This window comes from Belonocnema kinseyi, chromosome 8, assembly GCF_010883055.1.
Source record: "Belonocnema kinseyi isolate 2016_QV_RU_SX_M_011 chromosome 8, B_treatae_v1, whole genome shotgun sequence".
Lineage (NCBI taxonomy): Eukaryota > Metazoa > Arthropoda > Insecta > Hymenoptera > Cynipidae > Belonocnema > Belonocnema kinseyi.
This window is the reverse complement of record NC_046664.1, coordinates 111424422-111443586: the sequence shown is the minus strand read 5'-3', so window position 1 is coordinate 111443586 and position 19165 is coordinate 111424422. Positions and strand designations below refer to the sequence as shown.

Sequence of the window (19165 nt, the reverse complement as noted above, 5' to 3'; positions counted from 1 at the left end):
AGATTTTAATTACATCCTAAATGGATTTTAAAATAAAGTAAACAAGATTCGTAAACATAAATCGATTGACTCAGAATACACCTCTAACTTCAGATTTGGGCACTATGATCTATTTTCCTAAGTCGTCATATTTTTCTGTCAGCTATTTTGCATTTTTTCTACTTTCTCAAATTTGTGTTCTCTAGTTCAAATTCAAAAATATGATTGCCAGAAAGATGTACATAATACATTTAAATTTCAGCCTTATTCTTATGTAAAAAGTTGAAAATAACCGTTTCAAAAAAACTATTGCGATTACTCCGTGACATTCTAATGGGAGCTTTAACGTAGAATCCGAATTTCAACAATTTAAAAATTGATCTTGCTGGTTTTTTTTTTTAGTTTTTGTTGCATGGTACGGAAGTGATACTATGTGGATACTATGAGGATATTCTGTATGGAGTATCCTTTCCGTTCACTCGGTGTTTTAAGGCTCTTCCCCAGGATTGAAAATTAGCCCATGTATTACTCTGACAAGTTTTTCTCCTACATTTTTGAATTGTATGCTTTCATATTTCAACCACAGAATATAAACGCCTAAATGCAGAACCTCTCAGAGCGCTTTTTTCGAAAAATGGCCTGGTTCTTGTTTTATTGAAATTAATTGAAAATTGATGCACTTTTTGAGCCTGGGAAGTAGCAAACCGCCACCATGAGTGTACTCATGGCGAACATAGTTCGTGAGCCCTCTGGCTGGCTACGGAACGCGGGTGGTCTACACTGAAAAAAATTTGGACAAACAGCTGTCTTCTTAGTGGAAACGCAGCACTACCACGACGGATGCTGTAGCCGCCAGACCACTTTTAAGTAAGCTACAGTACCAAACGTGCGAACAGATCCTATCCCATGTGCTGGGAATGCAGCAGTCCCTCAAAAGAGAATTAAATTGCCCCACGAGTATAAACTATAACTGTGTCACTCCGCGCGAAACTCGGCGTGTGGATTCCGTGCTCCCGCCTAGAGGGAGTGTTGCTGTATCAATACTGTTGGAATTACAGCTGTTCCAATGAGGGAACAGAGCGTACCCAATATGATAGAGGATGTGTACCAAGTTGCAGGTGAGCATCGCGCGACGCATTTGGTGTTCCAGCTCTACTACGTGGGCGAGCAGATCGCCCAAAAAATTTTCAGTGTAGATTGTCATTTTTTCGACGATACTTAAGGGCATGTGATACTTAGAAAATTGCCGATTTTACCAGTTTTAGGTTTCGACGACTTTCTTTCTTTAATAATCAATATTTTGTCTTAAAAATTTGGGACATGATAGCGACCATGCTAACGGACGTCCACACACACTTTTTTTTTGGTTTAATTCGAAAAAGTTTTAATTTAGCAAAATCTTATTAATTTGCATAGCGCTTAGGAATTAGTATCGATTTTGCCAGTTTTAGGCTCGGACGGCTTTTTTTCTAGAATAATCAATATTTTGTCTTAAAAATTTGGGAAATGATAGCTAACATGCTAACAGACGTCCCCGCACACTTTATTTGTGTTTTTTTGCAAAAAATTTGTTGATATTGCTAACAACGTGTGTACATTTGGAGGTTATGTATGTTACAATTCTCCTGTGCGTTACTTCCAAACTACACAATATTTGTGGCCGAAAACTTTGGACTTGCAAATAAACGTAGTAACTAATCTCCCGGAACTAACCCTTTTTGAAGGCAATTAAAAAAGTTTATTTCATAAATAATTTCCAGATTATCGGAAAGGCAAAGATGAAAAACGACATAACCTCAAAATAATACATATGCATAAAATTTTTATTTAGCACAATAAATTTTTTTTGTTATTATCTCTCAAAAAAGAGTCCGGGGACGTCCATTATGATATTTTATAGCATCTCCGAATTCAGTTCGTAAAATTTTTCAATTTTGTGGGAAAAATGCCGGGGCAACTGTAAGTATCACATGCCCTTAAAACATCGTAATCCTAGAATCGAGCCGAGAATTTAGATTGAGTGCCTGCCATGCCTCACTCAACTTTCTTACTGTTAGAGATTACAGTCGGTTGAAAGAAATTAGGAATGAGCAAGTATTAAGGAATTTCATTTTAATACTGTGCATTCGGTTCATTACATAATGATAAGACGATTAAAAAAAGAAAGAAGAAAATCGGTTAATCCTTTCATGTTCTGGATACACATTTTTTTTCTCTTCTCCAATTGTACGACAAAAAATACTGAAACAAAAAGATGCGCCCAAAATTAGAAACTGTTGAATTGGAAGAGTATGAAATTTACATTTATTTTATTTCCATTTTCTTATTCATTTAATTAATTAATTAATTCATTCATTCATTTACTCTTTCATTTATTCATTCATTTCATTATTTTAATTTCATGGTGGCAAGTTTAAATTGAAAACTCTGCAATCATACAGAATCATAATTTTCCTATCTTTTTTTTTGAATTTTTATTTCCTTCAAATACAACTGCTTGCGTCACAATCAATGTGTTGTTTTGGTCAGAATTGAAAAAATATTTTGCTTCAAGATTCTCATCATTTGGTTCAATTTCATTGCTTTTCATGTGATAAATTAAAATATTATTAACAGAAAGCGGAGGATTCTTCTTTTTCAAGTTGGGGACCTAGCCATAGATTTATAAAATTAAATGACACAATGTGTACTATTTATACTATGTTAAAATTTAATAAAAATTATAAATATATTTCCATTTGCTTTACAAGGTGGACTGTTTGCGAAATAAATACATACTAATAAATTTTATTTTCAACACCCCCCCCCCCACCCGGCACCCTAAATATGAGCCAAAAATAAAAAAACTACTTTTTTACGTTCATTATTGTTAATTTTTAGAAAATATTTGTCGTCTTTTTCATACAAATAATTACTAGCGGACAATTTGAATATTTCCCATTACTTTTTAAACAATTTCCAATTGTTTACAGAAATGTAAATTATTTAAACAATTATTTAATCCCCAAAAATGTAGAAACGAATTGTATTTTATGATTGAAATGTAATTGTTTGTCATTCTTTGGAGTAGCACATTTTTCTAAAAACATTATATCATCATTTAAGCAATTATTGTTTTTTTTCTTCAAATTTCTGAACATTGAGCTAGAGGTGTTCACTTTTTCTAAATTGGTATCCTATGCTACGTTTTGTTGAATAATTACATAATTTTGATACATTTCTTTTAATGTTTAATAAATTTCTATTCGTTTAAACAATCCTAATTTGCTCAGTTTGTTTACAATTACTAAATACTGTATTACATGACTGCATAATGTATACAAAGAATAGATGACCCACCTTTTAATTGTTTAAGCAAATATAACTTGTTAAAATAAATACTTTTTAAATCGTATTTTCTGAGTCAAAAATAATATTCAATGATATCGAGGTCTAGTAAATTCTGCTAAAATCTTAATGTTATTGTTTTTTTCAAATAATTATTGTTTTTTTAAAAATTTATGTCAAATTAAGTATGGATGGTTTACATCAAGAAAACAACGTCAACAACATACAGAAAACAACATCTACAAAAAGTTGCTTAGAATAACAATGTAGAAGAAGTGGACATCTCTGCCTCACTTTTTAAAATTTTTGAAAATAAACAATAAATAATTGTTTAAATAATTACATAATGTTTTTAGAACAATTTTCTACTCCAAACAATGACAAAAAATTACATTTCAATGATAAAATACGATTCTTTTCTACATTGTTTGGGATTAAATCATTGTTTCAATAATTTACATTTCTGTAAACAATTGGAAATTGTTTAAAAAGTAATGGGAAATATTCAAATTGTCCGCTAGTAATTATTTGTATGAAAAATACGACAAATATTTGCTAAAAATTAACAATAATGAACGTAAGAAAGTAGTTTTTTTATTTTTGGCTCATATTTAGGGTGCCGGGTGGGGGGGGGGGTGTTGAAAATAAAATTTATTAGTATGGATTTATTTGGCAAACAGTCCACCTTGTAAAGCAAATGGAAATATATTTATAATTTTTATTAAATTTTAACGTAGTATAAATAGTACACATTGTGTCATTTAATTTTATAAATCTATGGCTAGGTCCTCAACTTGAAAAAGAAGAATCCTCCGCTTTCTGTTAATAATATTTTAATTTTTCGCATGAAAAGCAATGAAATTGAACAAAATGATGAGAATCTTGAAGCAAAATATTTCATCAATTCTGACCAAAACAACAAATTTATTGTGACGCAAACAGTTGTATTTAAAACAAATAAAGTTTCAAGAAAAAAGATAAGAAAATTATGATTCTCTATGATTGCAGAGTTTTCAATTTAAACTTGCCACCATGAAATTAAAATAATGAAATGAATGAATAAATGAATGAATGAATGAATTATTTAATGAACAAATGAAATGATTAAGAAAATGGAAATAAAATAAATGTAAATTTCATACTTTTCCCATTCAACAGTTTCCAATTTTGGGCGCAGAATCTTTCTCTTTCAGTATTTTTTGTCGTACAATCGGAGATGAGAGAAAAAAAGTGTATCCAGGAATTGAACAGATTAACCGATGACAGGCACTCAATCTAAATTCTCGGTTCGATCCTAGGTTTACGATGTTTTAAGTATCGTCGATAAAATGACACTCTAGACCACCCGCTGTTCCATAGCCAGCCAGAGGGCCCACGAACTATGTTCGCCATGAGTACACTCACGGTAACAGTTCGCTACTTTCCAGGCGCAAAAATGCATCAATTTTCAATTAATTGCAATAAAAAAAGAACCACGCCATTATTCCAAAAAAGCGCTTTGAGAGCCCTACCGAAAGAAATCTCTGTGTTTTCTTTAGCAAAATAGCTTGGCCCATTTGAGCCTATAAACAAAGTCGATTTGAAACAAAATAGACTCGGAGATAGTTTGAGAGATTTGGGTCCTTTTCAAGATCCTTTTAGTGGTTGTTTCAAGAGTGGTGCGACGGTAATATAATGTTCCTTTTGTATTCGTCACGTACTGGGCGGGCAGAGTTATTTACAGTAGTTGGTCGTGGCTAATCCGCTCTCCCTTTTTAAATTTCTCTTCAAATTATTAACACTTTTTTTTAATTGATGAATTTTCTCATTATACTTATTTATAATTATAACTTATATAGTGATATAAAATTTTCTAGTTGAATTCAAAAATGTTGTCTTTTTTGGCGTATCTCATTCCATTTACGAGAAACGTTCTATTAATTCCAATTTGAGGCATTAAAAAAAAAGTTAGATATCTGATGTCATCGAAACCCGTAGATTCAAAATTATTATTTTTTAGGCTGTTAACTATGAAATTAAAAAAAATCTACTTCTAAATTTTAATCCTAAAGCTTAACAAAGAACCCTTGAGTGTCGGCTACTCTATTGAGATAGCCTCTCTGCTTGTTATTTATGATCGTATTCTTATTTCAATTTCGGAAAGGATATTTTAAAGCCTTCAGACCATTTAAACGAGCTTCGTGGACCTGTAAAAATATCTACCTGAATGCCTGCGGAGAATTTCTCGGAGCTTCTTTGACCTAAAGAATTTTTAATATATACTCAAAGATTCTTTTCGGTAGGGAGGTTCTGCATTTAGGCATTTATAGTCTGTGGTTGAAATATAAGACCATACAATTCAGAATTGTAGGAGAAAAACTTGTCAGAGCAATACATGAGCTAATTTTTAAGCCTATAAGATGCAACACCCTGGCTATTGTGTATGCCGGGGTACGGTCACCTGGCGTAGTTTCAATTCGCATAGAAATCAGCAAGTAACGTGTCTTCGTCCCTTAGAAGAATATACAATATAAAAATATATAATAACAATTGTTCAATAATATATATTATGATATCCTTAATTATGGTAAGAAAGTTATCTTTTTCATGATAACTTACCATCACAACTCAGTGCAAAGTTTAAAATAATAAATTAATCAATAATAATAAATTGGCAAAGTAGATATTTGTCAAATATTTCTAAAAACTTTTTAAAGAATGTCAGTATGTTCAGTTTAAAAAAATGTTCTTTTATAAGGCGGTTAGCAGAAGCTCTCTCAAAATTCAATTTCCTCATTTTCCTTCCTAAATATTAACAATATGTATTTTTTAAATACTAAGTAATTATTTTTTTTACTAGAAGTGTGTATACGGAGGGAAAACCGTTTACTTAAATAGCTTTTGCTTAATACCAAATTTGGTAATTTCCACATTGCTTGAAGTTACCATTCGAAGAATTCATTTAAGGGCATGCGACACAGTGGAATTCCTACATTACCAACCTCTTTTTTCTATTGAACAAAATTTTTTTTTGAACCATAGAATTTTTTTTGTAAATCAAATATCGAACTCAAAATTTCAGGAGAGCATTAGAAGACATTATCCTACGTTTATGTACTGCATTTGAATCGAAATTTGGCAAAAAATTTCAGAAATAATTTTTTTTTTAAATTCCGATTCAAATGCAGTACATAAACGTAGAATAATGTCTTCTTATGCTCTCCTCAAATTTTGAGTTCGATATTTCATTTACCAAAAAAGTTCTATGGTTCACAAAAAAATTTTTTTCAATGGAAAAAAGAGGTTGGTAATGTAGGAATCCCACTGTGTCGCATGCCCTTAACGTGAAAATTATAAGTATTACTATTATTCGTGGAGTAAAATTATGCAAATGAATTTTGAGGTGGTAAATTCTGCCCGACAGCCTTATAAAATAACATTTTTTTAACCGAAATTCTTTTAGAAGATTTTAGACATATTTCATAAATAATTCCTTTTCCAATTTATTATTTTAAACTCTGTACGAAATTTTGATGGTAAGGTACGAACCAGATAGTAAACTTGCGGAGGAACGTTACTCGTACGGTATGTAAGGCACGCGAGGCATATGGGTCGCATTTAACTTATTTTAAAACTATGATTTTCAACTTTAATCGATTATACAAATAATTTCAATTAGTCACAAATGTTCATTTTTTATTAAAATAATATTTTAAGCTTTGTCAAATTGAAATTATTTAAGTAAAGAAATGAAATTGTTGGTATAATTTCTACTTCAAATGTTTATTTTTATAACTTAAATTTGTAATTTTATTTAAAGTTTAATATTAAATTGACTATAAAATCTAATTTAAGATCCAAGTTTAAAAATTTGTTAAGAAATTTAAAAAATGCATCTTTCATTTTTTATCGTATGATATTTATTTTTTATTATTATGAAGTAAAAATATGAATGATTTTAAAACCGTGCGCATTTATTGAATAATATATGACGCAGCCGCCGTCGGTCGAACAGTACTCGCCTGACGCGCTGCGACTGTTGCAGATTTCCCGCCCGGTTATGCATGCTTTGCGAGTTTTTAACGAGATAATCGGTTCTCGATCGCTTATTATTGCTAAAGGAGTTATATTATCTTTTGTAATAAGCTACAGTTTCATCCACACATTTGCTTTCTAACTTTCTCGCGAGTTTGGTGCAGTTATTCTGCGATCTTACTTTCCTCTCAATTGTGTTGGATAGTACGTGAGGATCCTGGTGGACCGAGGGAACCAAATGGAGCATCTACAAAGTACTCGCAAAGACCCCATTGGGTCCCCATTCGGTTACTTTTTTAAAAACTCAAAAAAAAACAACAAGATCAACGTTTAAACTGTTGAAATTCGGATTCTACGTTAAATTTTCTATTAAAAATTCACGGAGTAATCGCAATACTTCTTTTGCAGCGTTTAAAATTTAAAAAAATGTCATTAACTTCTGCTGAAAGTAGCTTCAAGCACATCCATAATAGCTCAAGTAGTATGTTGCGCGTGAAGTTTAAAAATAAAAATCTCTCACTTGCATCGTAGTGTTGTTGTCTGAGGTTTCCACTGCGTGGCGATAGCATGCATGCAAAATTCTTAAAGTTACCGACGGAACGCTTATTAACTGCTACTAAAAAAAGATGCACTTGAAGTCACCTTCGGCCCATGTAATGGCAGGTATTTTATTTTTTAATGTTTTTAACGCTGCAAGAAAAAGTATTGCGATTACTCCGTGAGTTTCTAACGAAAACTTTAACGTAGAATCCGAATTTCAACCATTTAAAAGTTGATTTTGCTGTTTTTTTGAGTTTTTTAAAAAGAAACCGAATGGGGATCCAATGGGATTTTTACGGGTCTTTTGTAGAGGCTCCATTCGGTTCCTTCAGTCCGCCAGGGGAGAAGGATGGCATAAGTGTTTTGGTTGTCCTTATCTTGTCCAATAGGTTAAGAGAACTCTTTAGAACCGATTTAAGTCTTGTACTGAAGTCAGTCACTATAGGCGTCTTTTAACTACCGCATGCCGAATACCCTTAGATTTAAGAATACTCAGATATTTATACTAATTGTCCTCAGCCACTGCCTCGATGTCATTCTCGTTCTTGTTCACTAGCACTGTGGTCCCAAATTATCCTCATGGTAAATGCACTGTTATAGATTACTAATCAAATACCCACGTGGAAAGATTCCTCGGAAATTGCTCCACAGAAATTCAACGGAAATTCGGTTGGGAAATTCCGTTAAATTCTCGTAGAAATTGTACTAACTTTGCGTCTGCAATTCACAGCCTGTAATGGACTCTGGAAATTCCTATAAAAATTTTCTATCAGTAACGCTACCACAGGTCGACTCCGGTAGGTCGCATGTTTATCCCGCGACAAACATGGCAGCGCCCACATGTTTAAATTTTCTTTCACAGTTTGTCGGCCCAAAATGCTCGTACGCATAATCAAGTGGCACATCGTAAGATGGCGGCCCTCCCCACTCATGGAATTCTCCCCCTTCCCGTGAACTCAACCCCGCTCGCTCAAGTTCGGATAGCATGCCTAGTCGCGTGTTTCCTATGTCCATGGAGGCAACCAACCATCTCCCTCGAGGAAGGTGAGTTCTAAATGAACCTTGGAGCCAACCAACCAAATTTTATCATGATCTGTCACTATACAATAACATCCAAGTGCACCAGGTGTAAAAAATACATTTCCGTCGAGAAAGTTGAATTCTAAACGAACTTTGGAGGCAACCAACTAAATTTTATCATTATCTGTCACTATACAATAACCCCCAAGTGCACCACGTATAAAAAATACATCTCCCTCGAGAAAGGTGAGTTCTAAATGAACCTTGGAGGCAACCAATCAAATTTTATCATGATCTGTCACTATATATTACAATGTTTGTGTGTGTGTGTGTGTGTGGGTTAAAAAATTTATAAAGATTGTAGTTCTAAGTAATATCTATTATTAATTACGTTTTGAGCTGGATCAGATAAGACGTTTTTTCTTTCGTTTTTATATTTTTCTCAAAAATCGTTGTAGCCGTGAATTTGTTTGCAATTTTAATTATATTTTCGAAAAATATATATCAGTAGATTTTAGTGACATACATCCTTTTTTAACAAAGAAAGGGTGAGGTTTGGATTTATTATTTATCTTGGAATGATAAAAAAAAGATGTTGAAAAATTTGAAATTTTTATCACAGTATTTGCAGTAACACCAGGCCCTGACAGCCTAATTTTTTCAAACATGTGTGATATTTAGTTGATATCATTTAATAACATATTTCGACTGGTCCATGCAATATGGAATTAAATTCGGGTAAATCTATATAAAGAATCATGTTTCGGTTGCTCCGTATATAATATGGAATAAAGTCCATTTTTATGGATTTTACTTCTTATAATACTGTAACAAGCAGGTCGTTCTGCAGAACACTTATTTATAGCTGTTCCATCAGCGGAATTTAGCTGATTCAGATTTGGAACGTAAATGATATACCTATATCGCCACGCAATATTGGTTCAGCAACTTTTCGCAGTAATTAGAAACTAGTAAATATCAAAAGGAGTGAAAGGAGTTTTTTCAGAAAAATATTTTTATTTGAACCTTTAAAAGATTGATCGGGAGAGAACTTACATATATATTGCAGCAACATTGTATCAATATTCCGACAACATTGCGTGCTGTTGGGGTACGATTTCTTTATATGGAGCACGGTTCATCTGCCTGCGAGACTATGTGCCCTTTTCCAACTTAAAAAAAATCACAGTTATGTTTTTCACCAATGGAAAGTTTTTTAGTTGGTGTCCCTGATGAGATCAAAGAACCTTTTTGAGCGACCCTAATGTATGGTCTACATATTGTGTGTTGGAAAATCCGGAAATGTAATTAAAAAGGAGAACTCAGAAAAGTCTTAAGCGAGTTAACGAAACATCGAGAATAGGCCTTGGTCAAATAAACGGGGACAACAAAGAAAAACAATCCAGAATCCCTAATCGGAAGTGCATAAAGTCCAACGTAATCAAACAACCAGAGATAATTGTATTGTTTCTTATGAATCTCTCTCTCTCTCTCTCTCCCCTCCCCCTCGCTCTCACTCTCAAATGTGATATGATGCGACACGCCTCCTCTATTGCTATCCGTTAATTGGTTATTATTTGTCCTTCGGTTTTCGCTCGTTAAATCTACCACTTTATTTACTTCGAATTGCTGGAAAACACGATTCAAGAATTGACGCAAATTGTAATCTTTTTAGCGATAAACTAAACGTTCGACAGTTAGACTTGACTATATACTTGATCAATGTTAGCTGACATAAACGAAACTCTTTATGTATTGTTTGGCGTTGAAAAAGAGAAAGAACAAGTTCCTTGTTGATTAAATAAATTCATTTTGAATGCAAACCTTGATAATTTTCTTACTCAAATTAAAAATTATTTACTCAAACAAATTTCACGTTATTTTTAAAATACAGAAACCTAAAAAAAGTAACCGAAGAAGCTGAAAGCAATTGAAAACTACATGAACACGAGGCACTTATGATTTTTAATATACTGTATTGGAGATGCAATTTACGAGTCCGTGACTCTAGAACCATATGGGGCTTAAAGGGGCTCCATGATTCGTTTCCAGCACCTTAACCTGTTCGTTGGAGGGCCTATTATTCCGCCCGAGCCAAATCCTAGCAGTACTGTCTTCTTCTAGGTACACTACTACAGCCTTCATCAAATAAGCAGCGAACCATGTATGGATGCGAACCATCAAGCAAGCAGTAGCAGGTGCAATAAGAAATAGAGACATTAGAAAGACAAGGGAGAGACAGTGCAGAGCAAAGTAAGGTTAAAATTTAATCAATTTTAAATTCAGACTTGAACCTTTTAATAGATTCATTACGCACTATCTTTCCTTTCCTTTCTCTTTCTAATGTCTCTCTTTCTAAATGCACCTACTACTGCTTTCTCCATTGTTCGCATTATTTCTGTAACCGGACACAGGAGTGTTTTCCCGCCCCTCATGAGACATTGAAAAGGAGTAGTGGCTGGGCCAACATTATTTCTGTGATCAATCACAGGGGTGCCTTTCCACTCCAACGACACGTTGAAAAGGACTACGGGCTTGACTAATATTACTTCTAGAAGCAGTCACAGGGGTGTCTTCTCTTCCCCTACACACACGCAATTATACACACCAGAATCGGCCATAATCTACATGTTTTATATCAACGTTTTTTCATATTAGTGTATAAATGTCTATGAAAGAGCATGCTTCCCACATAATTTTTTGATAAATTACATACGAAATTGGAATTTTAAAGGGACAATATGATAATAATATAATAAAAAGATGTTCCAAAGAAGTTGCAGGAATATTTTCAACTTCCTAATTTACAATTCATTTGACTGTTCACATTTTTTCAAGAAAACGTGATACAAATTATTCATGTGATTGCAAAACTCGCCTCCTGCTGGCATTGCAAACTTTACATTCGTAGGAAAAAGCTTATTCTGCACTCGTCAAGAAATATACATTTATTCACAGAAGTAATGAAACTTATCTATGATTATTATCTTATTTCAGTTCCTTGACGTTGAATTAGTTGATCAATATACACTTTAGTTGAATGGGGATTCATATTGACCACTTTTGTTTAGCACGTTTAAAATAAGGTCTGGATAAATATAAGTCCATTATCTCGATTGCCTCCCACCCTAAAAACATTTCTTGGTGGGCCAAATACAATCTAACCAATTTTGAAAGGGAATATCTAGTTACACTGACAAATGCAGATATTTGTACCGAAATTTCGCTAAAAATTGCCCTGTTTACACGATCTGCGTCTAATCGCCCCGAAAGATGGTCGAAGTTGGAAAAGGGAATGGAATAGACATCGAAAAGTTTCGGGCCTAGCCAAGCTTACGAGAAGTATTTGACTTGTCATACCGAATTTCTGCACAATGAGATACTGCGTTCCTGAAAAGAGCATTGTATTATTGAATAAATATTCAACTCAAATGTCAAATAGTCGATCTTGCATATACGCTGTTTCATTTTCGTATGCGGTCTATTTATAGGAAAGTTATTTTTACTTATATCACAAGATTACAGGAAACTCGAAACTGAAGGTTACCACAAATAAAGATTTCAGATCCATTTTCTCAACAATTACTTTTTCTTTGTAGGTAGATATTATAGGCCTTATACCTCCTCCTACACTTCCCTTTCTCACTTTTTTTCATATTAATTCCTTTATCCCCGGCAGTCGCGCGTGGAAAAATGTCGTGGCAGTTTTGAATCATGCTAAATAGAGTATAGTTTTTTTAGGCCTGTCAATGCAGGAAATACTAGTTTGGCGCTATCTATTTTTGCTACATGTTTGATTCAAACCTTTCATATTCAGATCAACGACTCATAATCTGGAGGCACATTAATCTCCTTTTGGATCGCCTAAAACAAGAACATAATAAAGCTAGCGGATTATACAAACTAGTAGACCAGACAAGACAACACAAAGAGATGTTTAAATCCATGGTTATAGAAAAAATGAAGAGGTTTTAGTAACTCTTTTGGGCGAAAGTTATTTCCAACCATTACATACGATTAGGATTAGACAATAGAACAAGGAATCTTTCACAAACTCGACGACCTGCTAGAATTTCTTTCACAAAGACTTCACGCTTGATTAATCGAGGCAGAGACTAAATACAGACGACTCAAGGTCAACAGACCTACGGAAATAAAGGTAAAAAGAGACCTTATGCCTAAGAATTTTTAATTCACACCGAACGATGATGTCGTGCATGTCAAGGAAACCAAAAAACATCCTTTTTTCAAATGCAACTCATTCAAAAATCTCACTCCTGAGGAAATCATCAAATTCGTTAGAAGTGTTGGCTTTCATTTTAATTGTTTTAGAGACAACCATCACGCAGTGGACTACTATGCAGTTTCAAACTGTGGGTCATTTGGAGAAAGACGCAATGCGCTAATTCATGTGGCCTGCTTGGAACAAAAATCTACGCAAGCCAACAGCAACACATCAAGATTAACTTCAACACCTAACTCAGAACAGGTGCAAGATTGACAGTCAAAGAGAAGGTGTGTAAACCACGAATCATTTATTAGCCATGAACATAATAATGCAACCATCACTAGTGCAATAATCAATGTCATCAAAAAGCATCACGAACCTATTCTATGTCGGGCACTTTTCGACGCATACTCAGCATCAAATTTTATGACTAAGAATATATCACAAAACCTTGGGCTTCCAAGGTTTAAATGTCTTGTTCCAATAGGTGCTTTGAATCATATGTCCACATCCACCAAACACATTATAACAGCATCAATCCTATCAAGAGATAGGAACCATGGAAAAAAATTGCAGCTGTTGACGGTACCGGTCATTGCAGGCTGCATACCGACAGAAATCATTTCTAGAGAATACATCAAGTTACCGAAGAGACTAAAACTTGCTGACCCACACTTCTATAAACCAGGATCCACATATATGCTTTTGAGAGCAGGACCCACACTTTCACTTTTCCCTAACTCACAATGTGATCTTTCGCCGAAAGAGGGACCAGACTTGATCCTTAAAAAAACTCACCTCGGATTATTTGGAAAAACGAAAATAAAGAAATCAAAACATGCGAACTCAACACAATCACTTTGGGACTCTCGGCAGCTCCATTTTTAGCTGCCCGTTGTTCGCAACAGCTGGCACGCGATTATGCCAAAAAATATCCAAAAACATCAGAAATATTGTGTAAAAGAGACACAAGGAGAAATCAACCATCTGTTGAAAGATGGGGGTTTAAGTCTTCGTCAGTGGGCGCTCAAATGAACCCCAGCTTTTAGAAGGCATTGCCCTGAAAAAAATTAATCGAAAGTTGCAACTTACTGATAAAAAGAGCATTGAAGACCTTAAGAATAGTTTGCAACTCAAGGTCAGACACTTAAAAATATACAACAAAAACAATCATCCCGAAGCATTGTGTAACAAAACGCACCATATTTTCTGAAGTAGCTACTATCTTTGATCAACTGGGTTTATTGGGACCAGCGATTCTTAAGGTAAAAAATCATCCAAAAACTTTGGGTAGCCAAAGTTGACTGGGATAAATCCATTCCAAGCAGTATTTATACATCCTGGATTGAATTCTGTATTCAATTAGCGCAAATAAATTAACTAACATTCAAAAGACAAATAATTATAGATAATTTAATCGATAACAAAATACACAGCTTTTGCGTCGCCAGCGAGACTGGCTATGGAGACTTTATATACATTAAATCAGTTGATGCATTCGGCCAAAGTCAAGTAAATATTCTGTGTTTTCGATCTCGAGTTGTCCCAGTGAAAACAATAAGTCTACCTAGATTAGAGTTGTGTGGAGCATACACTCTTATGAGCCTATACAATATAGTGAAACAAGCCATGAATATGTCAGTTTCAAAGACGATTCTCTTGACAGACTCAACGATCACACTGCTATGAGTAAACACAGAAACCCATACTCTTAAAACATTCGTTGCTAATCGAGATGCAGGTATTCAAAGAGGTACAAAAGCTTGTCAACGGTGACATGTTCGCTCAAAAAGCAATCCAGCGGAAGCGCTCTCAAAAGGCCAACAACCTGGTGAATTTATTCGCAACGCGATGTGGCAACATGGCGCAGACTGATTAAAAGTGGCCTGATTAAAGGGGGAAAGGGACTGATTAAAAGTCCTGAACACAAGTGGCTAATGAGTCCCATTCTAGCATGCACTAAAGATCTTGAAATAAAGAAAGCCACGTGTCTTACGATGTCTATTCAGACTGCAGAATTAATTCTAAACATTTTCTCAAAAGCACGGTGCCATTTTACCAAAAAACAACCACTTAACTGACCTGATAATACAACACGAACATTCGTCACATCTTCACGCTGGAATACAGACGGCTCTGTACGCAGTATGGCAAAATTATTGGCCAGTGAATGGTCGAAATTAAGTCATGAACAATATACGCAAATGTCATCGTTGTTGCTTGCTAACTCACCGCCTACCAATTATATAATGGGGAATCTACCAAAAGCCTAAATATCAGGAGATATACGACCATTCATTAATTTTGAAGTATACTACTGTAGGCTTTTCTACACCAAAGAAAAAAATACCGCAATAGAAGTAAGGTGAAGGTGCATGTTGCAGTTTTCATATGTATAGCAGTCAAGGCTCATCTCGAACTAGTTAGTGATTTAACTAGAGCGGGGTTTATTGCCGCCCTTGACCTTCTTATAGCACGACGAGTTAAATCAAGAAAAAAGTATTCAGACAATGGTACTGATGTCACCGGTGCCAACAATGAACTTCGGAAAAATGTAGCATCATTTCAAATACCTGAACAAGCTGAGAAAATAATGACTCATCTAACTAATCAAAGAATCGATTGGCAATTCACACCTCCCTTGTCACTTCGTCCGAGTAGCAGCCAATGAACTAATGACAGTCAAAGAACTGAATACTCTAATTATCAGAGTCGAAGCCATCCTTAATCCAAGGCCCCTTGTTCCGAAATCAGCAGATCCCGAAGATATCCAAGTACTCACACCAGGTCATTTCCTGGTTGGGGCTACATTAAAAGTCATTCAGTCCCGAGAAAATCAAGTTTCAGTTTTGAAATTAAAGTTTCATGCGTTTTAAAAAGCGCCTTAAAATCGTGACAAAAATTATAATCTTCTTTTTATTAATTGCGACATTTCCCCGAAATGTTGAATTGATGAACATGGAGAAAAGAAGTTCTATCGAAAAAAATTATTCAGTTCCGAGAAAATAAATCTTCAATGACACTGTGTCACACTGTGACAGATGATTTTTCGCTTTTAGGCAGTGATAACTAATGAAATTTACAGTTTTTTCATTACAATAATTCGATCACAAAAGTTTTCATTTTTAATGGATATGATAATGTAACTTCAAGGTATTATTACCATCAAAAATAAATTTTCTAACCAATCCTTTTAACACGATGTATAATTGTATATTTGATTTCTTTTTAATTTTCTAGAAAAAAATCCCTTTTCGAAAAATTGTCAGTTACCTACGTTTGCCTTTCCAACCTTCATACAAAAGTAACGCAGTATTTGTAACAACCTCACAGTTCCAGAACCTATTCGAGAAATATTATACTTTCATTTCTTTTAACCAAATTAATATTTTGTTAAATGAATAAGACTTCTATTTCGACGCTATTGACCTCATTGGCGAGAAGATTTGAGTCCTCTGGCTTTGAAGTTATAAAAGTTAGTGAAGCAAAAATGGTAGCTCAATGAATGAGAGATCATTTTGAAAGTGAGAATATTGTACATTAATGAGCGAAACAGAAATATTCCAAACAAAACAAAATGAGCAGCTTACAGACCTGAAAACATGATAAAAATCAATGGAATTTGATAGCTGTTAACGACAGTGAGTTTCGGAGCATAGTTTTTGTTGGAAATGTAATAGAAAAAATTTGACAAAATTCATGGTGTTACTTTAAACATTTTTGAACAAATTGCAGTTGAAAAATTTGAAAAACATGAATAATTTTTCGTTTTTTAGGCATTAATATGCAACTATACTATTTTCAGTTCAAATGAAGATAATGAAGAGATTCAAATTAGAGGTAGTTAGTTGAACTATCTGTAATTATTTACAATTTGAAAAAAGTATGTGCTTCTTTTTCTCTTTGCGCAAAGTGCGATATTTGAAGACAGCTTTTTATACTGTAAAGCAAGTGTAAGAAATCATCTGCCTTTTTTAATGGGATCGTCCTCGTCTTTCCTCAGTATGTACTTTCAAATCTTCAAATATCGCAAATATCGCAATTTGCACAAAGAAAAAAAGTATCACTTACTTCTTTCAAATTGTAAATAATTGCAGATAGTTCCAATAACTATATTTAATTTAAATCACAATCAATTAAAAAAAAAATTAAAGCCTGTAACTTTCTTTGGATTCAAGAAAAATACCAATTTTCTTGAATAAATATAAATCTCGTTTGATTAACTAAAATGCATACTCTATTTTATAAATTTATCTTTTATAACTTTAGTATTTTCATATTTTTTAGGCATACGAAGTATCGGGAAGTGTGGATTAGGATAAGCTGCCTTTATGAAAAATCAAGCATTAAAAATTTGATTGCCTTTGATCTAGAGTATGAAAATATTTAAAACCACTGCTATAGTATTCTTTACACCATGGTAAACATCTTCAACAAAAAGTGCTTTGTCATTTACTAAAATTAATCAGATATCTTTGAGGGACATAAAAGTGAAAAGTTCTAGACATATAGCAGAATGCCCATTCCTAAATGAAATACAACGAAAATTAATTTTTTAATTCGACCTTCTTGTTTCTACAAATTTTGGTAATTTGTTATTTTCCATTAAATAAAAAAAAATGTATACAGATAAATTGTTCAAAAGTGTAAGTTTGACCCTTTTCACTATTTTGACGTTTTTTAAATTAAGTTACAAGCAATTTGCATTAAATAAAGTTTCTTCTTCTTATAGGGAGGTTTATTTTCATCAACAACAAAAATCTGACACTTATTTCCTCAAGTGAACTTTTCTATTTTATATCGAAAATCTTATTTCCAAAAAATCAAATAAAGCATCAAAAGGTCAATCAATGTGTCTTATTTCAAAGGAAAATTTTATAAGTTACAGTAATATTACATTTCTAATATTAAATAAGTTTTCTTATAGGAACAAAGTAAATTTTTAAAAATTTTAAAAGTCGCTATTGATAGAATATCAAAGGTCATCAAATGTTCCTCGATAGCTCGTTCGAAAAGACTCGAAAACGCAAAAAATTACGTCAAGTACTGTTTTTTCTAAATATGAAATTTATATATATAATTGATTAATTTTGTTAAATTTAATTATTTTTCAAAATTCTCATACAAACTAGATGAAGAATATATTTAAAAAATTTACAAATCGGTGCTGCTAGATTATAAGAGGTCATTGAAGATTCGTCAATAGGTCATTCGACGCATTTGCAAAGACGCAAACAAATATATCAGATGTAGTATTGTTATATTTCAATTATCGAAAAAGTTCTTATATAAACAAAGTGAAATTTTCGTTTCAAGTGTTTAAACGACATAGCTCGCAAGATCTTATCAGATCTGGAAATCAATTGAAGGGTGGCAGTCAAAAATGTGTAAGGCATATTTTCACGAAAAAGTGGTATTTGGCCTAAAAATGATTGAAAAATCAATTACATATTATGTTAAAAGGATTTGCTCCAAAGCGCATTTTTAGTATAGTGGCAAATCATAGGTACGTCGCTCTTGGGACATATTGTACTTCTGTCGTGATTTGGAAGAACACCGTTAACTGCAAATCGGATAAGTCACCTGAAAGTAGTTAACGGTAGGCGGCTCAAGGGACTTATCCAAAATGCAGTTAACGGTGTCCTTCCAAATCACGGCAAACTTGACTCCCATGCAGCGTATTCTTTCAATTTTTTTCGTTTTCTGACCTTTTACAAATAATACTTCTCTCTTTAGCGGTTCTTAATAATTAAAAAATTTTAAAAATCGATTTTTTAAAGTAAAATACTAATGCCTTCATAACTTAAATCTTGAAAACTTTTCAAATACAATATAAAAATAATCACATATAATTACATTTAAGAGCAAAAAAGCAAAAAACAGCATGTTACACCGTGACACTGTCGCACAAAAATTTCATTTCCTCCGAACTAAATAACTTTTTTGGATTAAAAAAATGGTTAATTCTTATTTAGCATCCTTATGCCTCGAAAGAACATTTTTATTTTTGTAACATGAAACTTTATTTACCCCTATTCACAAACTCTTATATCGGAA

General features: G+C 33.4%; 1 protein-coding gene across 5 annotated transcripts in view; it reads right to left on the bottom strand.

Moving 5' to 3' along the window:
- The window catches only part of LOC117177884 (alpha,alpha-trehalose-phosphate synthase [UDP-forming]), a 285945-nt gene that overhangs the window by 28330 nt on the left and 238450 nt on the right, over window positions 1-19165 (bottom strand). The gene's annotated exons all lie outside the window — the stretch shown is intronic.